This window comes from Macrobrachium nipponense, chromosome 1 (assembly GCF_015104395.2).
Source record: "Macrobrachium nipponense isolate FS-2020 chromosome 1, ASM1510439v2, whole genome shotgun sequence".
Taxonomy (NCBI): Eukaryota; Metazoa; Arthropoda; class Malacostraca; order Decapoda; family Palaemonidae; genus Macrobrachium; species Macrobrachium nipponense.
The window spans coordinates 18,445,380-18,472,098 of NC_087200.1; positions in this window are offsets into that span (position 1 = coordinate 18,445,380).

The window sequence follows — 26,719 nt, forward strand, 5'->3', positions numbered from 1 at the left end:
GAACATATGTTTTATAAAGCATAATCATGTGTTCAGCTTTTCTTGTTTTTGAAGTGCCGTAACAACATTCCCATTTTTGCTTTACATTTTGCCAACAGAGTTGCTATTTGATCATTGCATAACATGTTTCCTATTCATCATCACACCAAGGTCTTTAACTGCTTCCTTATTTGTGATGGTCTCATTATTAGGTCCCTTATATGCATATAGCTTTCTTTCTCTGTCTCCATAATTTATTGATTCAAATTTATCAGAGTTAAATACCATCCTATTTACCTCTGCCCAATCATATACTTTGTTAAGGTCTCTTGTAGAGCGTTCCTATCTTCATCACAAGTAATTTCTCTACTTATTCTTGTGTCATCTGCGAAACTACTCACTACCGAATTCCTTAACATTATTGTCTATGTCTTCAATCATAATAACAAACAGTATTGCAGCTAACACCGTACCTTGCGGCACACCGGATATTACCTTGGCTTCATCCGATTTCTCGTCGTTTGCAATAACTATCTGTTTTCTGTGTTGTAAAATTCTTTTAACCATCTTCCTACTTTATCCACGATATTGTGTGTTCTAATTTTCTTCGCTAATATATTATGGTCTACTTTATCAAAAGCTTTTGCAAAGTCTAAATAAACCACATCTGTTTCATTTCGCGTTTTCATATTTTTGAATATGTTTTCACGGTGGACTAACAGTTGGGTTTGTGTACTTTTTCCGGGTACGAAACCATGTTGTCCTTTATTAAACAAATTATTTTTTATTAAATGTTTCATAATATTTTTCTTCATTACCCTTTCATACACTTTCATTATATGTGAGTTAGACTCACAGGCCTATAATTACTTGCCTCTAGTCTGATCCACTTTTGAAAGTAGGGGTAATATACGCTAATTTGTGCTCATCATATATCTTGCCTGTATCTACACTTTGTCTTAATAATATTGCAAGTGGCTTTGCTTTGATAGAATGAACTACTTTCTTTAACAAAATAGCAGGAATTCCATCAGGCCCTGCAGCAGCTCCATTTTTAATTTCATTAATAGCCTGCACAATATCAGCTTCATTAATATCTATGTCAGCTAAATATTCACTATTTTCATCCCTTACTTCTATATCATTATCTTCATATCTATTCTAGGGGTGAATTCTCTCTTATATCGTTCTGCCAGTATGTTGCAAATTTCCTTTTTTTCATTCGTTAATCTCCCTTCAATTCTCAGAGGGCCTATTTCTATTCTTCTTTTATTCATCTTCTTCGCATATGAGTATAATAGTTTGGGGTTTTGCTTGATATTTAATAGGGTTTTTTCTTCCAAGTCCCGTTTTTCATTTTCTTTTGATTGTATAATCTTTTTTCTGCATTTTCTATCTTACTTTTTAGTTCTATAACTTTCCATGCATTTTTTTCTTTTGCAAGACCTTTTTTTTCCACTTTCTGATTTTCTGGAACAAGATTTCTTCTGTCTCTTGGTATGCATGAATGATGTTTCTTCTTCGGTATATATTTTTCCATCATTATCTCCAATATTTTATATAATATCTCCGTATTTACCCTTATGTCATCACTTACGAAAATGTTATCCCAATCTTTGTTTAATTCTTCATTAATTTCTGACCATTTTATATTTTACTGTAGAAGTTGTATTTTCCATATCCTTCCCACTTTTTTCATTTCTTGCTTATCTCTATTTTCACTTGCTTTGGAATGAACTGTTAATTCTATGACATTATGGTCTGAAATACTCGCATAATAAACTATTATTTCTTTAAAATAACTTCATCTCGTTCACAAATACTAGGTCTAAAGTATTTTCCTTCTTGTTGGCAGGTGATTTTATTTGTTGAATGTTGTATTCTAGTAGCATATCTAATAGCTTTTCAAATTGCCTCTTATCTTCTGCACCTACTATTACTCTCTTTTTTATATGTATAAGTACAACCACAATCTCCTATTCGTTCTTTCCATTCTACGAAAGGAAGTTGAAGTCACCAGATAGGAGAATAGTCCAGTCCTTGTGATTTCTACATATATCATCCAATTTTCAAATTATTAAGTCAAACTCTTTAGTATTAGGAGGTCTATATATTACTATGTTCATCAATTTTTCAGATTCAAATTCTACGCATATTAGTTCACATTCTGAGTTACTATATTTCTCATATATTTTTCCTTGTTTTTTGTCTTTCCCATATATTGCGGTTCCCCCTTGATTCCTATTTTTTCTATCTGATCTATAAGTTTGGAACCCTTTTATTTGATCATCATTCCCAGTCTCTTGGGAATACCAGGTTTCACTTATATTCATTATATCTATTTTCTTTCATTTGTTTTGTTAGTTCTTCTAAGTACTCTATTTTTCTTTTTGAGTTACTCGTAACTAAACCCTGCGCATTCATCACTATGATGGTTTGCGTGTTTTCTCCTTCATTTAATAACTGATAGTAATAAGGATTTTCCCATGTCTCTTTCCTGTTCTGGTATGTTGTTCTTTTTTTCATTCCAGAAATTCTGACATTAAAAAATCCAACTTTTCCATAATATTTGATCTTCCTTCATCATAATTATTCATTTTGTGTCTGAATCTGCAATTTTCTCCGTTTCTGCAATATCCTCTTGCATAATAAATACAGTTATTATCTCTTGAGTAGAATTTCGGAGCTGATGGCTTTGAAATTCTTTGCTGACACCTCTGCATATCTCATTGGTGGTTTGCTTTTCTCTTTTACCTGATATTCTTGATTTCTCTCTTTATTTGTTTCTTCTTATTTTGGATTTTATTACTTGGTTGGTTATTTATTTGATTATGATTCATGGCTACAGGGTGCATATATTTGCATTTTTTGTCGAACTTACATCCTTTTTCCTTCTTTTAGGTTTTTTTACATATTTTTTGGATGCAGATCTCTGCAATCATCATATCCATCTAAGTATGCACATTTACCATATATTTCATAGTTTTGACATATCTTAGGATGTTTGTAGTAACATCTTTCTCCAAATCTGCAATTCCCTCTTTTCAAAAGGTTGCAGATTTGTCTCTGTCTATTTTTCCTCTTTCCCGTCATTGTATAGATCATGGGTAGAGCCTCTTCGGGATTTGCTTTTCTGTTGTCATATCGTAATTTATTTCTTCGTAGGTATGCTGCTTTATTGCCTCATATGTAGTATCAATGAGTATCTCTGCATCCATACTTTTATCTGTTCTTTGTTTTTCCTTATTTTTTTTTTCTGTCATTTCATTTTTGTTTACTTCTCTTCCGTTTTCCTCTTCTTCTTTTTTCTTCTTCTTCCTCTTCCTCTTCTTCTTCATCCTCAACTATTTGTACATTCAATCTTGATTTAATAACATTGTCTATCCATGATAGACATGTTGAACAAAAAATTCTTGTATCTTTTCTCAAATCTTGTATTACCTCAGCACCACTGTGGATGGGTCGGAATGTTGCATGCAGCACATTTTCTGATTAGGTTTTGTGGATTGACTATGCTATACCAAACCTTACACAGTTTGCATGCTTTTGGCATTCTTTTTCCTAATGCATCAATTAGTATATTCACAAGATTCACCTTATTCATTTTCTTTGTCGGATTATGTTGGTTTATGTATATTTTCTTTATGAGTCTCTTGACCACTTGGATTTTATTTGGAACTTCTTCAATATTTTTCAAGATGTTTTCATAGATTTGTTCCAGTTTGAAGGATTATATCCTTCTAATATATCTATGAATGCTTTTGTATCTTTTTGGTTAGGACTGTTGCTGATTTCATAGATGAGAAATGCCAGTTCCCTTCCTGCTACCTCATCGTATTGCGAATCTGCTAAACACGCCAAATTACGCCACCTTTTCCCGCAGTTGGAACTTACTGCATCTTGTTCTGATTTATAGTATACACTTGATAAACTAACTTAGAAGACGCTTTATCCTACTATTTTCACACTAATCTTATCACCGATAGTTCACGAACACTTCTAGATATTTCTCAAATTCTAGTCGTATGTTAAACTGTGATATCTGTGATTATTGTGACTTCACGCGGGTACGTCTCACCAAGCAAGATGGCTACTCGAGAGCCATGAGTCCTGGAGCTACTTCAGCCTCTAGTTTTTCTAGATTCCTTTTCATGGATCTTGGGATCGTGCCTAGTGCTCCTATGATTATGGGTACGATTTCCACTGGCATATCCCATATCCTTCTTATTTCTATTTTCAGATCTTGATACTTATCCATTTTTTCCCTCTCTTCTCTTCAACTCTGGTGTCCCATGGCATTGCGACATCAATGAGTGATACTTTCTTATTATTATTATTATTATTATTATTATTATTATTATTATTTTTTTTTTTTTTTTTTTTTTTTTTTTGCTCTATCACAGTCCTCCAATTCGACTGGGTGTAGGGTATTTATAGTGTGGGGTTCCGGGTTGCATCCTGCCTCCTTAGGAGTCCCATCACTTTTCTTACTATGTGTGCCGTTTCTAGGATCACACTCGCTGCATGAGACCTGGAGCTACTTCAGCTCTAGTTTTTCTAGATTCCTTTTCGGAGGGAAATCTTGGGATCATGCCTAGTGCTCCTATGATTATGGGTACGATTTCCACTGGCATATCCCATATCCATTCTTCTTTCTATTTTCAGATCTTGTACTTATCCATTTTTTCCCTCTCTTTCTCTTCAACTCTGGTGTCCCATGTATTGCGACATCAATGAGTGATACTTTCTTCTTGACTTTGTCAATCAACGTCACGTACTGGTCTATTTGCACGTATCACCCTATCCGTTCTGATACCATAGTCCCAGAGGATCTTTGCCTGATCGTTTTCTATCACTCCCTCAGGTTGGTGCTCCGTACCACTTATTACTGCAAGGTAGATGATGTTTCTTGCACAGGCTCCAGTGGAGGGCTTTTGCCACTGAATCATGCCTCTTTTTGTATGGTTCTGTGCAAGTGCCGGGGCATTCACTTGCTATGTGGTTTATGGTTTCATTTTTCGTATTGCACTTCCTACATATGGGAGAGATGTTATTTCCGTCTATCGTACTTTGAACATATCTGGTTCTTAGGGCCTGATCTTGTGCCGCTGTTATCATTCTTTCAGTTTCCTTCTTTAGCTCTCCCCTCTGTAGCCATTGCCAATTGTCATCGCTGGCTAGTTCTTTAGTCTGTTCATGTATTGTCCGTGCATTGGTTTGTTGTGCCACCAGTCCTCTGTTCTTTCTGTCTTTCCTCCTGTCTCTGTATACTTTCTGGGTCTTCGTCTACTTTTATTAGTCCTTCTTCCCATGCACTCTTTAGCCACTCGTCTTCACTGGTTTTCAGATATTGCCCCAGTGCTCTGTTTTCAATGTGAACGCAGTCCTCTATACTTAGTAGTCCTCTCCCTCCTTCCTTTCGTGTTTATGTATAGTCTGTCCGTATTTGCTCTTGGGTGTAGTGCTTTGTGTATTGTCATTTGTTTCCTGGTTTTCTGATCTATGCTGCGGAGTTCTGCCTTCGTCCATTCCACTATTCCTGCGCTGTATCTGATTACTGGCACTGCCCATGTGTTTATGGCTTTTTATCATATTTCCGGCGTTGAGTTTTGACTTGAGTATCGCCTTGAGTCTCTGCATATATCTTTCCTGATCGTGTCCTTCATCTCTTGGTGTTTTATATCATCCTCCTTCCATTATTCCCCAGGTATTTGTATCCTGTCTCATCTATGTGTTTGATGTTGCTCCCATCTGGTAGCTTTATCCCTTCAGTTCTCGTTACTTTGCCTTTTTGTATGTTGACTAAGGCGCATTTTTCTATTCCAAATCCATTCGATTCTGTCCCCAGATACAATCCTTACAGTCTGGATTAGGGTATCTATTTCCTGATGCTCTTACCATACAGCTGATGTCGTCCATGAACATCAGATGGTTGATTTGTTGCCTCTTTTCTTGAGTTGGTACCGGCATCATCTTCTGTAGTACTTTTGTCATGGGAATCATGGCTACTACGAAGAGTAGTGGGGACAGTGAGTCGCCCTGGAAGATCCCTCTCCTGATATTAACCTCTGCTAGTCTTATTCTAGAGCTTGTAAGTATTGTATTCCAGTTGCGCATTGTATTTTTGAGGAAGCTGATGGTATTTTCCTCTGCCCCATATATTTTCAAGGCATTCTATTAGCCATGTGTGTGGTATCATGTTCGGAAGGCTGTTCTTAGAGTCCCTATTCCATGCCATGATTAGTTGGTTTTCCTTTCTCCTAACTGTTCTTTCATTACCATTTTTGTCTATCAGTAGAAGCTGGTCTTTTTCGTGCCCCTACAATTCCTTCCTGCAGCCACTTTATTTTGGTAGGGGATGGGGTTTTTTGTTTCCTCCTATTAGTAGGTTAGTCTTTGTATTAGCCTTTTCACTGATGGATAGGATCTTTAGTAAACCCACCATCAATTGAGTTGGTAGGCAGGTGAATATAGGCCTGTATGGTTACTGGCTAGTATTTCACCTTACTCTTGTCTTTTAAATTTTTGTACTAAGGATGTTTATTCCTGTGGTCAATCGACCATTTGGTTTGGGGCCTTAGGTGATTTGAGAGACAATGCTGGAGTTAGTTCTGCCTATTCGTGCGGTGTAGGGCCCCTTGAAGTTTTAATGTTTTTATGGTTTTATTCATTGATTATGATTATTATTATTATTTATTATTTTCCAAGACATAAAAACTACGTCGTTAGTGACGGCTAATAAATGATTAATAGCTTCTTCAGTACAAAGACTTTCTTCTTTCAGTAATCCGCTGATCACTTTCATTAATGTCTTGATGACTACTGATTTGGAACAGTTGAAGTAATATGGCGATGTGAAAACCTAACGCAAAGAAAGAAAATACTTTTTCTTAAGTGGTAGGAAAATAATTAAATGTTACATAATATATAACATTTTACACTTCAACATTCCTTAGTTATAATAACACATTATTATTATTATTATTATTATTATTATTATTATTATTATTATTATTATTATTATTATTATTATTAACTAAGACATAATATTATTTCGTTAGTGACGGCTAATTCATATAATCCGTAGATCGCATTCAGTAATGCCTTTTGGACACAGCGTTCGCAGTTTGAACTCTTTCATCCCTCCCCCAACATTTCATCTCTCTACAGAATTACGACAACATATTTATAGAAGTTTCATCAAGAGCTATTATTCCCTTCTAATGGAAAATGCCATTTTGTCTTTGGCCCTCTTTGATATTATGATATCCAGTTTTCTTGCAGATTCTCCTCATGAATTTCATTATCGTAACTTATACACCTTTTCTCCTCTACTGAATTTAAATTAGAAAAGGATTTTCCTCCTACCCTTCCCTTAAGCTATTATGTGCCGGAAGAATTCGAATTGATTTATATAGATCTCTAAAAACTTCGTTTGTGTTCCCTTTCATCTTGTTTCTTCCAGTACCCTTGATCATACTTTAGAGGAGTTATTGGAACTGTCATATCTTCACAGGTATTAATATGACAAAATCAGCTTTTTGTATACCATGTGTAACAAGTGCCTATGCACGTATATGATTAGATGGGTTCCGATGCTTTTTTTTCATTGGTTCCGATGCTTTCTTTTTTCATTCACTAATCATGAAAGAAAGTAAGTTATTTACCATACATAGTACTGCGTAGATAATACATTTTATCGATCTTAAAGTGATGCCATTAAACAAGCCGTGTGATTGAATACCTATGTATATATACATATATGTATGTATATATTATATATAGGTATATTTTCCTCTCTCTCTCTCTCTCTCTCTCTCTCTCTCTATTTATATATATTATATATATATATATATATATATATATATATATATAATAGGATATATAAATAATTTGGATTCTCTTCAAGTATATGATAGAATATAGCATAAGGGAAGGGAAAAGACAAGAACCCGAAGGGTAGGAGGAGAATGGATATATGCGAGGAAAACAAAAATGGATGTCATACCAAAGAGGGCTAATGACAAAATGGCTTTTTCCATTAAAAGGGAATAATCACTTTTGATGAAACTCTATAGATATGTTGCAATAATTCTGTAAGGAGATCAAATGGAAAGAGCTATTGGAATTCAAACTGCGAACGCTGTGTCCAAAGGCATTACTGAATGTGATCTACGGACTACTGAAAGAGAGTCGACGTACTGAAAAAGCTATTGTTTATGTGAATTAGCCGTCAGTAACGAGTTATTTATGTCTTAGATGATACTAATAATAATAATATAATAATAATAATAATAATAATAATAATAATAATAATAATAATAATTATAATAATAATAATAGTGTTATTATTACTTAGGAAGGTTGATTATGTTGGAAAACTTGTTTATATATATTAGTATATAACATTTGAAATTATTTTCTTACTACTTGAAAGAAATTGCATTTTCTTTCCTTGTCTAGGTTTCCACGTCGCCATATTATTTGAACTATTCCAAATATGTATTCTTCAATTCTGGCGTGTGTTTGTGTGATGCGTTTAAATTTTATCTCGTAATGCGATAATGCCCGGTGGCGTCTAGATTTTTTTTTTTCTTTTCCTTTTGCTGGAAATACTTTACTGGTATTTAGCCATTGTCACCGTCATGTCAAGTATCTTCCTATTTCCACTTTTCCTGTCTCCTATTTATGACGAAAGCTTCGCTTCCGAGGTCGAAAAAATAATATTTAACTTTACCGGCATAATCGTCGCTCTCTCTCTCTCTCTCTGTATATATATATATATATATATATATATATATATATATATATATATATATATATATATATATATATATATACGGCTCTTTTCCATTAAGAAGGTTCTAGGGGAAACTCTAGACATTAAGGTCGCAAGCGTTATGTCTTTTTCAAGACCCCACCTGATACTGTTCCCCATTCACACCTGAGCTGAATGGTTCAGGCAGACTAGGCTTGAGCCTTGCAACTTAGTTGTCATATACCTAACATTTTACCATCACAATGGTATTTGAAATCATCAACCAACTCGATCCTGAAATAGTTATGGGACACCAGATTCTATCACGGAGAGCTGTTATAACAAAAGAAAAAAAAAAAAATCCTCTTAATTCACTGTCTGCTATTTTCGATTTCGAAAGGTTGCCCCCTTGTTATTGTTACTTTCTACATCCTAAAAGAATCTCATGTTTCCCTCCGAAGTCGGAGTAATCTTCAAGAAATTCTTAAAAACTCTTAAAAGTTTGCTGGTTCCTTTTATGCTCTGCCCTTCCAGAGTCTCAAGTCTGATAAATAGAACATCGTAGGAGATTGCATTCTTCTCCAGCGTTATCCGAACCATCTTCTTTCCCTAATACACATTCAGTCTTCCTTATCTCCCTGAATAACAGTCACGTGGTCTTTTTATGGCAAAGTATTCTGTCCAAGTCTAGACTACAAATTCTTTCTTTGACGGACACATACATTTTCTCCATCGCATCATGAATCTTATGCTCTTCCGAACTTTGAAAGCCTTGGATAATCACGACGAATTTTCACCAATTCAATATATTACAGGAATGAATGTGATAGGACAAAAAAAAAAAAATAAAAAGTAACCGTTCGTTAGTCTTAAAAACACTTTCTGTGCTCGATTTCCTATGGATCCTGGAAGCCAGTCAGCAAATATTATAAGTTATGTCTTTTAATTGTGGATGACACATGTACGTCAGCACTCAGGAAGTATATTTATATATGTGTGTGTGAAATATTTTCTGTTAAAACAGAATTCCATCTAATAAAAGGAGCCCATAAATTTGCCAAATTGTAGAAAGGTAACTTTCTACATTTTGGCGTTTATATATATATATATATATATATATATATATATATATATATATATATATATATATACCATATATATATAGTTATACATACATACATACATACATATATATATATAATATATATATAAATATTATATATACATATATATACATTATATATATATATATATATATATATATATATATATATATATATATATATATAAAAACGAAACAACAACGTATCAATACAAAGTCTGTCTTCCTTCAACATAAAACAAAACAACACAAGTCTATCGAACATATCCGTTATGTGTAAAATCAAATTTACACATAACGAAGTTAATTACTCGCTTCAAGAGTAGCGCCGATTCAAGACGACTGAAGAAAAAAAAACTAATATTGGAATTTGCCTCTCGAAGGGAATGATTGAAAAAAAATCGAAATGAGGCAGAGGGAGTAAATATTTCATGTAGGATTTTCAAAATATACAAAAAAAATAAATAAATAAATAAATAAATAAATAAATAAATACACAAACAAATAAAATCCTTGTGCTTGCACGTGGAGTCACTGCATCGGAAGAAGTATTGCAAAGGATCGTCTGACGAAACTCATGACTGTTTAATCGTGTGATGAATCAGTCAACAAGGAGATAAACGTATTTCGTTATTTACTTCTTTCTTCCTGACCTGTATTTTTCCCGACTATTATATCCTTTACTTATTTTTTTCATTCTGACCTCATTTGCGAAAACAAAACCATTGTCTAGAATACATGTGTTTGTTTGTATGGTGCTTTTACGTTGCATGGAACCAGTGGTTATTCAGCAACGGGACCAACGGCTTTACGTGACTTCCGAACCACGTCGAGAGTGAACTTCTATCACCAGAAATACACATCTCTCACTCTTCAATGGAATGGCCGAGAATCGAACCCGCGACTACCGAGGTGGGACGCAAACACCATACCAACCACGCCACTGAGGCGCTTTAAAATACACGTGGGTACTCCTCAATTTTTCTTTCAGCATTCCTGATTAGACTAGACTCCTTCCTCTTTGACCCTGATAAATGTCAGAGGTAACTCACATCATCGAAATTATTATTTTTCCTTTACTGTTTCACACTTGTTCCCTTGGCAGCTCTAGCCTTGTTTCCCAATGTGCAATGAATGCAATTTGGCACCTAGACTAATCTTCAAATGAGATATCAGCGATGGACAATAGGTTGCAAGGTGTTATTCCCCAATTTTGTATTACCGTAAATGTGAGCTGACCGTCAGTACTTACTATTTGTAAGTTTTGGATGAGCGTTTTAAAAAAGAAAATAATAAAATATTTAGTAAAAATATATTATTAAAAAAGTATGTGCTGGGCCTCACATGGTATAGGCCAGGGTATTTGAACAATGAAAAGACTGGTACTAAATTAAAAGGTAAAATAGGTTATCAGTATTCTTCTTAGTCCATTTACCAAATTACCTGTGAACATAGCTACTGCAGTACAGTGGCTTTAGTGAAGGAAAATATTTCGTTGAAGTCGCGAAAAAATAAAGATATTTAAGCTTGTTTAATACAACAAAATTAAATGCAGTTCAAATCGGCACCGTTCAAATGTTTTTACAAAAACAAAACCATGTATGTTTTGTTAAATTCACTCAAATTAATGAATAGCATGGAAAATTAACTATTGAATCACGTTAAAAGTTACACATTACCAGCCATTGTCAGCAAGGGCTTTTAATAAACTGTATACGTTTTTCGAATATGAAATGCCGCAAATGGTTATACTCATTTGTAAGTCAGTCTTGGATTTAAGCGAGTGTGTGACAAGATCACATTTCAATAGCAAACGGGGATTTTTTTTAACGTTCATACCAGAAATGGAGGATTTATTAAACACATTGTGCCACCCACGCAAAAGACCACAATGGTGTACAATGCACCTACCTTCCCACTAGTTTCACAAGTACACACACACACACACACACACACACACACACACACACACACACACACACACATATATATATATATATATATATATATATATATATATATATATATATATATATATATATATATATATAAGCGAATACCACAAGAAAATGATAGTCAGAAATCCAACCGCTTCCGTCTTTACTAAGACATTGTCAAGGAAACGATGACTTAGTAAAGACGAAAGCGCTTGGATGTCTGATTATCATTTTCCTGTGGTATTCGCTTATTTAATGAAGTCACGTGCATTCTACTGTGATTTTTTTAAGCATATATATATATATATATATATATATATAATATATATATATATATATATATATATATATATATATATATATATGTGTGTGTGTATATATATATATATATATATATATATATATATATATATATATATAGATATATATATATATATATATATATATATATATATATATATATATATATATAGTATATATATGTGTGTGTATATATATATATAATATATATATATATATATATATATATATATATATATATATATATGTGTGTGTGTATATATATATATATATATATATATATATATATATATATATATATATATATATATATATATCTTGTGTGTGTCTCTATTAACCACCATGACCTCTTAACTTCAAAATGTCACAATGTTTTGGACATGCATGTCACTATAAATGCTTAGACCCAAGAGAAGAAAAAAGGAAGAAACTGTCATCCCTTGGCAAGTTTCAAACTCCCACCCGAATGAGTAAACCCAGGGTGGTTTAGTCATGTGGAAAGAATAGAAGATGATATTTCGAAAATGTTTGTATAATTTGAAAGTTTTGGGTGAACAGTAAGACGGGAAAGATCGCCTCCTGAGTAACTCAGCTGGTGTGGAAAGATATTGTAACGAAAGGAACTTATTGTCCAAGTTGAAGGTGGAAGTCTTATAAGGATGGCTGACCTGCCACCAGTGCCCCTATTTTCAACGTAAAGGATAATAGATCACTGATGCAATAGTCGAGGAAGAACACAGCAGTGACTATGAGATTGTTTCTCTCTGGAGCCAAGCATAATCTTGGAAAACGGCTATTTGGGGCATAAATATGTTTTAAAACAAAATATATCAATGTAACAACTTAGATAGCCAAATTATTCGAAACTTACAAAAAAAAGCAAAAATAATAACAAGGCGTATTGATCGATGGCAATGTCTAGAATATCCTTCGAAATTTTGCTTCGGATCTAACGAGGTTAATTATGCATCGTTCGAGAATAGTTTAATGATGCTATTGGAAAATTAACGAGTAATGGATTTTGGATGCGGTGGAGAATGAACTGAAAATTGCAGAACATGGAGGAGAGAGAGAAAAAAATTCCACTTGGAGCTTTAATGATGCAATTCTAGGCTTACGATTTAATGTAAAAAATTCAGCAATTCCCGGGATCTTCACTTATGAGGTAACACTGTAGTGCATTGCAAAAAGTTGTTAGCTGGCCTTTTAAAAATATGAAATACGAGACTGAAATCTCAAAAGGAATTTTTATCATACTAATTTGAAAAATATATTGGCAAGGCCTTAAATTTTTTCCCTTTCATTATTATTATTATTATTATTATTATTATTATTATTTTTTATTATTATTATTATTGTTAAAAAGAATGGCAGAATTAAGCGAGTTGATTTTATATATTGTTTTTCTACTTTTCCTTACAATTCGCTTCTCAGGCTCAGCGATGTTTCTGAGTAACTGACCAATATTCATATTGGGAATTTTCAAAAATCATAAATGCTGAAGGTAATCTTTTATTGGAACAGGATATCAGGTCCAGGTCAAGCAGGGGTCGTCGTCAGTGCTGGTATTATTCCGTAGGCGTAGTTCAGTTCGGTGCTGGGTTCGTCTTCGGTTTAGGGGCTGGTATTGGTGCTGGTATAGCTGGTATATCTGGTATTACGTAACGTTTCGACCTTCTCGCAGGTCATCCTCGGACGAGTCGTTTGAAGAGACTGTAGCAAGGAAATCTGTGGGGCGGTATTTATAGCGGCTCGGACCTAGAGTTGAATTCTCATTGGTCGGGCCGGTCTTGGACGAAGTCCGTGGATCTCGCCTCGAAGGTCTCGGGGATTCTCTCGTGCGAGCGCCACAGTAGTGTGCCTGGGGATGAACGACAGGAATTCCGTCCGTAGCAGGAATCCTGTCATCCCGTGGGGGCTCCTGATCATCTGGTATTGTCGGGGGGTCAATCGCTGCTCTCCGGGCGGCGGTGGGAAGGAGAAACGTTTCTTGGGTGATGTTAAGATTTGGTTTCTCCTTGCCTATATGGAGGGCTTCTAAGAGGCGCAGACGTCGGGGATCCGTTGTCTGGTCTATTATTTCGATATTAGGAAAAATATCATTTCTCTTTATCCGTTTGTTATGAGCAGTCCTGGCGTGGTTGAAGATTGCTCCTTCTTGAGCGTGGCAGGAGATTCGCTTGGAGAAACGCATGGAGGTCATACCGACGTATTTGCCGAGGCATCCTCGGACGGGGCATGTGTAACGGTAGACCACACTCGTCTTCTTCAAGGGATCCTGCAGGGGTGCCGAAGGGTTGTTTCTCATCACCAAGCCCTCAAAAAGATCATCGACGAAAACGTCAGCCCAGCCGACCCAGACAAAAATATTAAGTTAATTATCTATTATAAAACGAAGAAGACGAGCAGCCTGGTGATGAGAAACAACCCTTCGGCGCCCCTGCAGGATCCCTTGAAGAAGACGAGTGTGGTCTACCGTTACACATGCCCCGTCCGAGGATGCCTCGGCAAATACGTCGGTATGACCTCCATGTTTCGTTTCTCCAAGCGAATCTCCTGCCACGCTCAAGAAGGAGCAATCTTCAACCACGCCAGGACTGCTCATAACAAACGGATAAAGAGAAATGATATTATTCCTAATATCGAAATAATAGACCAGACAACGGATCCCCGACGTCTGCGCCTCTTAGAAGCCCTCCATATTGGCAAGGAGAAACCAAATCTTAACATCACCCAAGAAACGTTTCTCCTTCCCACCGCCGCCCGGAGAGCAGCGATCGACCCCCCGACAATACCAGATGATCAGGAGCCCCCACGGGATGACAGGATTCCTGCTACGGACGAAATTCCTGTCGTTCATCCCCAGGCACACTACTGTGGCGCTCGCACGAGAGAATCCCCGAGAAATTCGAGGCGAGATCCACGACTTCGTCCAAGACCGGCCCGACCAATGAGAATTCAACTCTAGGTCCGAGCCGCTATAAATACCGCCCCACAGACTTCCTTGCTACAGTCTCTTCAAACGACTCGTCCGAGGATGACCTGCGAGAAGGTCGAAACGTTACGTAATACCAGATATACCAGCTATACCAGCACCAATACCAGCCCCTAAACCGAAGACGAACCCAGCACCGAACTGAACTACGCCTACGGAATAATACCAGCACTGACGACGACCCCTGCTTGACCTGGACCTGATATTCTGTTCCAATAAAAGATTACCTTCAGCATTTATGATTTTTGAAAATTCCCAATATGAATATTGGTCAGTTACTCAGAAACATCGCTGAGCCTGAGAAGCGAATTGTAAGGAAAATAGAAAAAACAATATATAAAATCAACTCGCTTAATTCTGCCATTCTTTTTAACAGTATTTGCCTAAAAGAGGGTCTTCTACCAAAATATTATTATTATTATTATTATTATTATTATTATTATTATTATTATTATTATTATATTTAGTAATAGTACTAGTAGTAGTATTTAGGAGAATGACTTCAACATCATTTACTGTGAAGAGCTTTGATGTGCATTAACTTATTCAAGAATTCACCTTGCTGGAACTTGTTGTTTACTTCAAGAGTATAAACTGAATTTTCAAATATTCCGTCTTATTTGCGTTACTTCAGTTTCAAAGGTTAATTAAGCAATAAGCACCTTTCTTCTTCACATAGTTTCGTTGTACCAGAAGACAAAAATGTCTCCACGTCGAGAGAATTAAAAGGTATACTACAATCTTAGAAGCCAATAAAAATGCAGATACTCAGAATCGTCAAAAACGTTGAAGAGATGGACTAACTATTGAATGCCCCTGTTAATACAAAACGTTTCTAGGCATTTTTCTGCGTTGTATGGAACCTATTACCCTGTGATCCAAAGTGACGATAGCTATAGTACTGCAGATAAAATAATTTTTAATGGAAAACATTATGGTTACAGCATGGTTCAGATAGATGATACTCACACACACACACATACACACACTAACACACACACACACAATATTCATAACGCGTATAGAAACAAATAACCGCATCCTACAGTGAATAAGCAATGTCTTAGTAGCATAATTTTGTTAGAATTATGCACTGACAATGAGATTTTTTTTTGGAAATTCTTTCGCTTGTCATTATTACTATTATTATTTTATTTTATTTTTTTTTTTTGCTCTATCACAGTCCTCCAATTTGACTGGGTGGTATTTATAGTGTGGGGTTCCGGGTTGCATCCTGCCTCCTTAGGAGTCCATCACTTTTCTTACTATGTGCGCCGTTTCAGGGATCACACTCTTCTGCATGAGTCCCGGAGCTACTTCAGCGTCTAGTTTTTCTAGATTCCTTTTCAGGGCTCTTGGGATCGTGCCTAGTGCTCCTATGATTATGGGTACGATTTCCACTGGCATATCCCATATTCTTCTTATTTCTAGTTTTGGATCTTGATACTTATCCATTTTTTTCCTCTCTTTCTCTTCAACTCTGGTGTCCCATGGTATTGCGACATCAATGAGTGATACTTTCTTCTTGACTGTAAATCAACGTCACGTCTGGTCTATTTGCACGTATCACCCTATCCGTTCTGATACCATAGTCCCAGAGGATCTTTGCCTGATCGCTTTCTATCACTCCCTCTGGTTGGTGCTCGTACCACTTATTACTGCAAGGTAGCTGATGTTTCTTGCACAGGCTCCAGTGGAGGGCTTTTGCCACTGAATCATGCCTCTTTTTGTACTGGTTCTGTGCAAGTGCCGGGCATTCGCTTGCTATGTGGTTTATGGTTTCATTTTTCGTATTGCACTTCCTACATATGGGAGAGATGTTATTCCCATCTATCGTTCTTTAAATACATCTGGTTCTTAGGGCCTGATCTTGTGCCGCTGTTATCATTCCTTCAGTTTCCTTCTTTAGCTCTCCCCTCTGTAGCCATTGCCATGTGTCATCACTGGCTAGTTCTTTAATCTGTCTCATGTATTGTCCGTGCATTGGTTTGTTGTGCCAGTCCTCTGTTCTGTCTGTCATTCTCCTGTCTCTGTATATTTCTGGGTCTTCGTCTACTTTTATTAGTCCTTCTTCCCATGCACTCTTTAGCCACTCGTCTTCACTGGTTTTCAGATATTGCCCCAGTGCTCTGTTTTTTTCGATGTTGACGCAGTCCTCTATACTTATTAGTAGTCCTCTCCCTCCTTCCTTTCATGTTATGTATAGTCTGTCCGTATTTGCTCTTGGGTGTAGTGCTTTGTGTATTGTCATATGTTTCCTGGTTTTCTGATCTATGCTGCGGAGTTCTGCCTTCGTCCATTCCACTATTCCTGCGCTGTATCTGATTGCTGGCACTGCCCATGTGTTTATGGCTTTTATCATATTTCCGGCGTTGAGTTTTGACTTGAGTATCGCCTTGAGTCTCTGCATATATTCTTTCCTGATCGTGTCCTTCATCTCTTGGTGTTTTATATCCCCTCCTTCCATTATTCCCAGGTATTTGTATCCTGTCTCATCTATGTGTTTGATGTTGCTCCCATCTGGTAGCTTTATCCCTTCAGTTCTCGTTACTTTGCCTTTTTGTATGTTGACTAAGGCGCAGTTTCTATTCCAAACTCCATCCTGATGTCCCCAGATACAATCCTTACCAGTCTGGATTAGGGTATCTATTTCCTTGATGCTCTTACCATACAGCTTGATGTCGTCCATGAACATCAGATGGTTGATTCTGTTGCCTCTTTTCTTGAGTTGGTACCCGGCATCCATCTTCTGTAGTACTTTTGTCATGGGAATCATGGCTACTACGAAGAGTAGTGGGGACAGTGAGTCGCCCTGGAAGATCCCTCTCCTGATATTAACCTCTGCAAGTATTATCTTCCAGAGCTTGTAAGTATTGTATTCCAGTTGCACATTGTATTTTTGAGGAAGCTGATGGTGTTTTCCTCTGCCCCATATATTTTCAGGCATTCTATTAGCCATGTGTGTGGTATCATGTCGAAGGCTTTCTTATAGTCTATTCATGCCATGCTTAGGTTGGTTTTCCTTCTCCTACTGTTCTTCATTACCATTTTGTCTATCAGCAGCTGGTCTTTTGTGCCCCTACACTTCCTTCTGCAGCCTTTCTGTTGGTGGGGGATGGTGTTTGTCTCCTCTAGGTAATTGTATAGCCTTTCACTGATGATTCCTGTTAGTAACTTCCACATTATTGGTAGGCAGGTGATAGGCCTGTAGTTACTGGCTATATTTCCCTTACTCTTGTCTTTTTGTAATAAGGATGTTCTTCCTGTGGTCATCCATTTGGGTGCATGGTGATTTGAGATACAATGCTGGAGTTTGTTCTGCTATTGGTGGGTGTAGGGCCTTGAAGTTTTTGAGCCAGTATCCATGGACTTCATCAGGACCTGGGGCTTTCCAGTTTGGCATTTTCTTTACTTGGTGTCTGACTGTGTCTGTCGTGATCACTGTGAATCTTTGTTTTATTCTCCCTGTTTCTTCTTCCTTGACTTCCTGGAGCCATGTTGCATGTTTGTTGTGTGATACCGGATTGCTCCATATGTTTTCCCAGAGTCTCTTACTTGGTTTGGCTTCAGGAATTTCTGGGTGGTTGTCTTCCCCTCTTAGTTGGCTGTATAGTCTTTTCTGGTTGGTTCCGAATAGTTTGTTCTGTTGGTATCCATTATTCCTGTTCATGTACCGTTGGATCTTATGTGCTTTGGCCTTAAGCCTCTGTTTTACATCTTCTATTGTGTTGTTTAATCCCCTCTCTTGTACTTTGTATTTCTCGTTGAGTTCCTCCCTTGTTTTCTTGCTTCTTAACCTTTTTTCTGCCATCTCTTTCAGTTTACTCAAGTCAGATCTCATCACCATGATTTGCTTTTCCAGGCGCCTTTTCCAAGGAGGTTGCTGTTTTGGTTTCTGTTGGGTTGGTTGTGCTGGTGGTGTTGGTGTTCGAATCCCCATCAGTTCTGCTACTAATCTTGCTCCTGCATATGCCATGTTATTTGTTTCTGTGATACTGGTGGTGTGTATTATGCCCATTAATTCATTGACCTCACTTGTTTTCTCCCTTAATTTCTTGGTGTTGTAGGCTTTCATGGAGGGGATCTTTGTTCTCTCTGTATCTGGCTCCATCCATTGTCTAATCTTTTCTACCCATTCCGTCCTCTCTGTTACTTTGTCGGTGTTTCTTCGTGTGTCGTTGTTTGATACCTCATCATCCCTGTCGTCTTTTGTGGCATCGTCTCTCAGTTCGTCTTCGTGTAATTCGTTGTCGTGTGACATTTCCCTTTCCAGTTCTTCTCTTTCTGTTAGGGAGAGCCAGTTCTTTTTCTTTATGTTCCTTACTTGGTCTGCCAGCCTCTGCTCTGTTTGGGGGGTGTTATTCCTCTCATTCCAGATGTTGATCAACCTTCTTCTATATCCTTTCTCCATCGGGTTGCTTCTGATGTAGCATCTCCATATTTCCTTATTGTCTTCTCTTGTCCATTTCTTCCTTTTTGCTTCTGTAGCTCCAATCTCAGGCTGTTGATTACTGTCGTTGTGGTGGTCAGTTGCTGGATGACGACCTCCAAGTACCCGACCGTCTTCCCCTTCATTTGGGTTGAATACCTGGTTGCCGGACGAAGCTCCTCTGTTGCCAGAGGTTCCATTTACGTCGTTGTCGTTTATTCCTTCATTTCTTTCCATCATTGCTGAGTTTTGCTATTTAACCCATAGCTGGACCCTACCCCATCAGGGATAGGTACTCATTTACAGCTGAGTAGACTGAGGAAATTATGGTAAAGATCCTTTCCCAAGGAATCAACGCCGAGGAGAGCGGTCACCCAACCAACGACTGACCAGCCCCAGTGTTGCTTAACTTAATCAGTCCATTGACGACCTAACCGACTCTGCCACGGCGCCACATTTATTATTATTATTATTATTATTATTATTATTATTATTATTATTATTATTATTATTATTATTCTGAAGATGAGCCCTAATCATATAGAAAAAGCCTACAGGGGCTATTGACTTGAAATTCTTGCTTCCAAAGAATACGGCATTCATTTGAAAGATTTGTCTTAACTGAATGTTTGTCAACAAAGCACAAAAATCTTGATGCATAATCTAGCGAATTCCTCTTGATAAAGCCATTTCTGACTACAGACAGAAATTTATAAAAAGGTCTACCCTCCTTTGATGTGTTCTGTCAAATTTATTGGACCCAACCCCAAACGTCAGGGAGAGTGAGTGTCACAGAAAGCGATTGGGAGCAGCGGAAATATGTTAACAAGGATATAGAGAGCTTACAACAGCGTCAAGACAGGAACGGATGTCAAAATTCAGGTGGGGTATGAAGGGCCTCCGAAGATACAAGAGTTCGACGAAAATTTCCATACCTAAAGACGAGAATCAGTGATAATGTTCCAATGACAATGTGACATCCAATAACATTATCAAATAGGAAGCGAAAGTGTTCAAAGTGTCGATCAAGAAATGAGCTATCCTTTAAAAAGTCCAAAGTAAAAGTATGGCCCCGGATTTTGTGCCCACCTGACTATACGTCATTAGTCAATGCAATTGAAGGACAGCATTAGCTTATTTAAATTAAGAGAAAAATAGCTAAAACGATTTATAGAATACAAATCTTTAATGAAATGCTTATCCTTCAGCCTCAATTACTATACATGGAGTTATTTGGTTGGCACTGGTGGTAAATGCTTCTTTTCCTCATGATTGTAATTATTTATTCGGCCTCATTAAGGCGCATTGGCTACTTTACAAGCAGACTGAAGAAAACAGCTGTTTGAAGGATTACTTGATAGTTCAGGTGCAAAGGTTTTTTTTTTCTTTCTTTCTTAAACAGAATCATCTTTCATAACAATTGCATTTAATACTACAACGTGAGTAAAAATGAAGACACATCAGTAAAAAATAAAGACTTAATATTGTTCTCGTTCTGTCTACTGGAGATTAAACACTGACACATTCATTCGAACACCATGACAAATAAGTAAAATAGGACATGTAAAGACATGTTTTTGTTTAATATGTATCACATTTTTGTTTGAAATTGAAATTAAATTGATCTGCGCCTTTCCATCATTCCTGAAGATCAATTTGGAAAGCGGATATGCGGTTAGGCTATTTTTAACGAAAAACAGAAAGGAATTCATTATACATTACTCTTCGAGTCAAATCCGAGCTCCTGAATTGGAAGAAAACGGAGCCGTCTATCTTCATCGGCTATATTTCATTCTTTCCAACAGCAATCTGCAATATACGGTTTTTTTTAAAGGAATATTTGTAGCTTTCGTCAGGAGGACCTTGATCCTTTGCGTGTGTAGTGTCAGTTTCAAAAATGACTGCAGTATGTTCTTAGTAAAAATATAATTCCTAACATCTGCTAGTCGCAAATCTTTTCTCTTTCAGCAAAATAGTTCTTTTTTTTTCTCTCTTTCCATCATTCCATTTCACCTTCTGGATTTTCTCTCTCATTTTTCGCAATGGTAGAAATTTCCATCTACTTCTCCCACAGGTTTTATTGCTTTCAGAGTTTCAACATTTCTTCTCCTGTCGTCCACTGGCAATGAAAACGTTCATTTTTATCATTTTCTTTTCCTTTCATATTCTACTTTATGGAAATTAATTTTTCCTGCAATGTTTCCATAAAATCACTGGAATTTCCGTTACTATTTCATGTGTATACTCAGCTTTTTATACCTAATCACAAGTTAGGAAATCACAGAATACAATTTTGTTCTGAGGTATTGATATTCATATTTAAACGTTCGTTGCAGGTGATCTCTGCGGTGCTATTAGTGACAAATCAAATTTGAACAAAGTAAGAGGATCAAAGCAAAATATTCCTGTTAAGGCCGTGAGTTATTCTGCACTAAATTAAAGAGCCCATCGTAAAAGGAACAACTAAATAAAGGAGAACGAGTATACATATATATCAGTATCGTATCATCTCTTTCATTGCTTCGACCTCCACCATGAACGACCGTTATTCTCTTCCCCTTTCAGGATCAAAACAACTTTGAAACGACTTTTGAAACCCGTTGAAACCCGGAAACGGACACACACGCACATATATATGTATATATACACATGTGTGTTCAAATTTGACACATCACTAATAGCACGGCATACAGAACCTAAAAGGAACGTTTAAATATGAATAGTAATACCTCACAAAAAAATAAAAAATTTGTATCCTGTGATTTACTTACTTATGATTAGGTATAAAAATCTGTGTATGCTCATGAAATAGTAACAGAAATTCCATTGCTCTTTATGGAAACACTGCAGGAAAAATTAATTTACGATTTAAATAAAGTAGAACATGAAAGGAAAATAGGAGAAGGAAATTGAAATTTCTACCTATATATATATATATATATATATATATATATATATATATATATATATATATATATATATATATATATATATATATATATAGTATTTATAAAAAGAATCACGAAAATTGCATACTTTTCACCGGCCAATGACACCTGGTAAAGCTCCGATAAGATAACACTTATTTATGCCAATCGAATATTGATGTTCTATCTATCTATCTATATATGTGTGTGTGTGTGCGCGCAAAGATACTAAACTCGAATTTTATCCCATAAGAGGATGGGTACCACGAAAGCCACCAAGAGGTTGTAATCTGATGCCATCATCAAGGACGATCGTTGCAACGCCAGTAAGTAGAACTAACAAATCAATCAATCATCAAGGACGAGGCAGTGACGCCATATGAAACGTCAGGACCTACGTCACGATTGTAAAAGCCATGCATTCAAGATGTTATCTTTATACCATGAGCTCAAGATTTTCTCTTTAAACCATGCATTCAGAATTTTCGATTTTACACCAGGCATTCTGGATATTCTCTATCATGCAACTATAATTCAAAACGTGATCCACAAAAATAAAAGTTTGGATACATAAGCCGCAGCCAAAATATACCTTCCGAATACAGTAATAAAGAGATGACGCTATTCGCCAATCATATGGAAGATCCTGTTCCCACTGTCTGGGATTTATGACGTCATGATTTTAATTTTGATTACAACCGCCAGGTGCCTCTACTGGCGCCGTGGTACAGCTCATATGGTTAACTTTAGTATCTTTGTGTACTCTATAGTATATTTGATATATATATATATATATATATATATATATATATATATATATAACTATATATATATATATATATAAATATACGTATGTTCAAGTATGCAGACAGGGGCAATTACTCATAGAATAAGCATATTCGAGTATGGAGACGCATTCTGTTCTTTATCCATTTGTTAAGCGCCGACGTTTCGTATCAGCTTAATACACTTTCCAGGCTGAAATGGCAAGTACACATCAACTGCCTGTAAGCAGTAAACGATATACACATTAAATGTTTAGTAACACCATAATTAAGAATCTATTTAAAAGTTTTATTTAAATACAATAAGAACAGAATAAAAACAGAAACACAGAACAACTAAAAGGGTCAAGAGCCAATGCACAAAAAACCAAGACACCTACCCACATCGGTGGTAGCATAAGGAGGAACGACAACAAAATTCTCATGAAGGGGAGTGCAAACAAAGAATCTGGACAGGTCATTAGGCAATAGACATTTGGGTGAAACATGATTGGTGGTTAACAGTAGGAATGGTTATCTTAATCATGATTGATTCAAGGGCGGTTAGTTCTATATGTCGGTTCTTCCTACAATGTCAAAATGACTGGCATATGTGTGCCTTGCAACTTTTACTATGACTTCTTATGTTAGATTGCTCGGGATTTGATCGTCGACAGCCCGTTCTGTAGCGAATTCCTTGATGAGAGGCAATCTGGACTTTTAGCAGCCTCCTGGTGCAACAGATGTACGTGCCGAGATCACATCTGGGACAATTATACTTCTAAATCACATCGGAGACAAACAGGAGGCTGATCTTATCCGTAACTAGGAAGAGTGAACCGATAGTTCGGGGGTTTATCGGAATTAGTGTTAACTTAAGGGCAGGTAATTGTTCATTGAATAGGCTGATACATTTTTTCCTAAATTTGTTATTATGTAAGAAGGGAAATCTAGCGAACATACGGAGCTTGGGAACACTAAGGACTATTGGAGGTGGATTGAATTTCAAGTTTAGTAGGTTATAAAGGGATCTATGAAAAATTGCTGGAGGGAAATAATTATTCTTAAAGGAATCAGCAAAAGAAATATTTTCAGTGTGAAAGATTGACCATCTTGATGTTAAATTAAAGGCTCCATGGAGGAGAGTGGACAGGGAATTCATCTTAAAGTTTAAAAAACATGAACTATAAAAATTGGTCCCATACCCAGTAAAGGTGCCCTTTCTGTAAATACCAGTATGAAAGCCATACTCGTCCATGGGTATACTCACATTAAGGAACGGAAGTGAATTCTGTCTCTGTTTCCACCGTAAATCTAATGTTATGGTGTTGGTTGCTTACATATTCAAGAGAGGTATCAGCATGGTAATAGCATCAGAACAGGGCGAAAGTGTCATCTAAGTAGCATCTAAAAAAAGAGTGGCCGGAAATTAGGGGGAGATAGTACGTCTAGAGCTCGTTCCTCCAGGGAGCACATAAATATGTTAGCAAAAGTAGGACCCAAAGGGCTTCCCATGACCATCCCCTCAGTCTGCTTAAAACCCGTATTATTAGAAACAAAGGACGTGTCCTGCACAGCTAATTCTATAGAAATCTTAAATTGGGTTATATTAAAATTGTTGAACTAAGAATCGTTTGTATGAAATAACCTGTCTAAAATGATGTCGATAGTCTCGACAACGGGAACATTTGTAAACAGATTCCACATCAAAGCTCACCATGTACTACGGATTTGAGTCCTGCGTTATAATGCCATCTTTGGAGGAAGCCGAGTTTATTAATGTGTATTTGTTGTGAGTCAGTGGCTGGAGTAACGGGACAAGAAATTTGGCGAGTTTATAGCTAGCAGTGTTAATAGAAGAAAGGATGGGTCTTAAATGGAATTCCTTTCTTGTGTATCTTTGGCAGTCCGTACATAATTCCGTGTGTACTAGGTCCTGTTACATAAAGGTCCTGATACGTATTTTCGTCTATTACTTTGTTTTGTTTTAGTGTTATCAGAAATCTGTTGAATTTATCTTCAGGTTTAGTAATGTTATAAAAGTCTGGGTCACAAACTCTAGTAAATTTTGAAGAGTCGTTGAAATGACATTTATTTTTTGTATGTAGTCATGTCTGTCATGGATAACTGTGCCTTTACCTTTGTCTGGACGGGTAATTATTACATTTGTATCTTTGGCTAGGTTTATCAAAATGTCATAATCATTCTTGGTAAAATAAAGGGAGCTCATCTAGTTTTAAGATTATTAAGAGAGCTTTGTGCGATGGCTGAAAATTGTGCTCTTAAAACCTTTGTTTATGCAAAAGGGAAGTTTAATTATTTTATGAAAAAGTGTCTCGCGAGGCAAAAAGAATTGTGGGTAATTTGGGCAAAAGTTGGGGAGGGAAAAGTCTAATCCTAAGGACAATAATAATTCCTCTCTGAAAGTATTCGTTTGGAAAAACTGAACATAGAATGAATCTTATTATTAAAAAATAAAGGACGAGTAACACCTAATTTTTGGCAACTTTTATAGACGCTTCATAGATGACACTTTTGTCTTGTCCATATGTGATTACCATGCTGATACCTTTCTTGAATATTTCAACAACCAACACCATAACATTAGATTTATGGTTGAAACAGAGACACAGAATTCACTTCCTTATATATATGTATATATATATATATATATATATATATATATATATATATATATATATATATATATATATCGTGTGTGTCTTTATTAACCACCATGACCTCTTAACTTCAAAATGTTACAATGTTTTGGATATGCATGTCACTATCACCCCCTTGGCAAGTTTCAAACTCCCACCCGAATGAGTAAACCCAGGGTGGTTTAGTCATGTGGAAAAAATAGAAGATGATATTTTGAAAATGTTTGTATAATTTGAAAGTTTTGGGTGAACAGTAAGACGGGAAAGATCGCCTTCTGCGTAACTCAGCTGGTGTGGAAAGATACTGTAATGAAAGGAACTTATTGTCCAAGTTGAAGGTGGAAGTCTTATAAGGATGGCTGACCTGCCACGAGTGCCCCTATTTTCAACGTAAAGGATAGACCACTGATGCAATAGTCGAGGAAGAACACAGCAGTGACTATTAGATTGTTTCTCTCTGGAGCCAAGCATAATCTTGGAAAACGGGTATTTGGGGCATAAATATGTTTTAAAACAAAATATATCAATATAACAACTTAGATAGCAAAATTATTCGAAACTTACAAAATAAAAAAGCAAAAACTATAACAAGGCGTATTGATCGATGGCAATGTCTAGAATATCCTTCGAAATTTCGCTTCGCATCTAACGAGGTTAATTATGCATCGTTCGAGAATAGTTTAATGACGCTATTGGAAAATTAACGAGTAATGGATTTTGGATGCGGTGGAGAATGAACTGAAAATTGCAGAACATGGAGGAGAGAGAGAAAAAAAAAATTTGGAGCTTTAATGAAGCAAATCTAGGCTTACGATTTAATGTAAAAAATTCAGCAATTCCCGGGATCTTCACTTATGAGGTAACACTG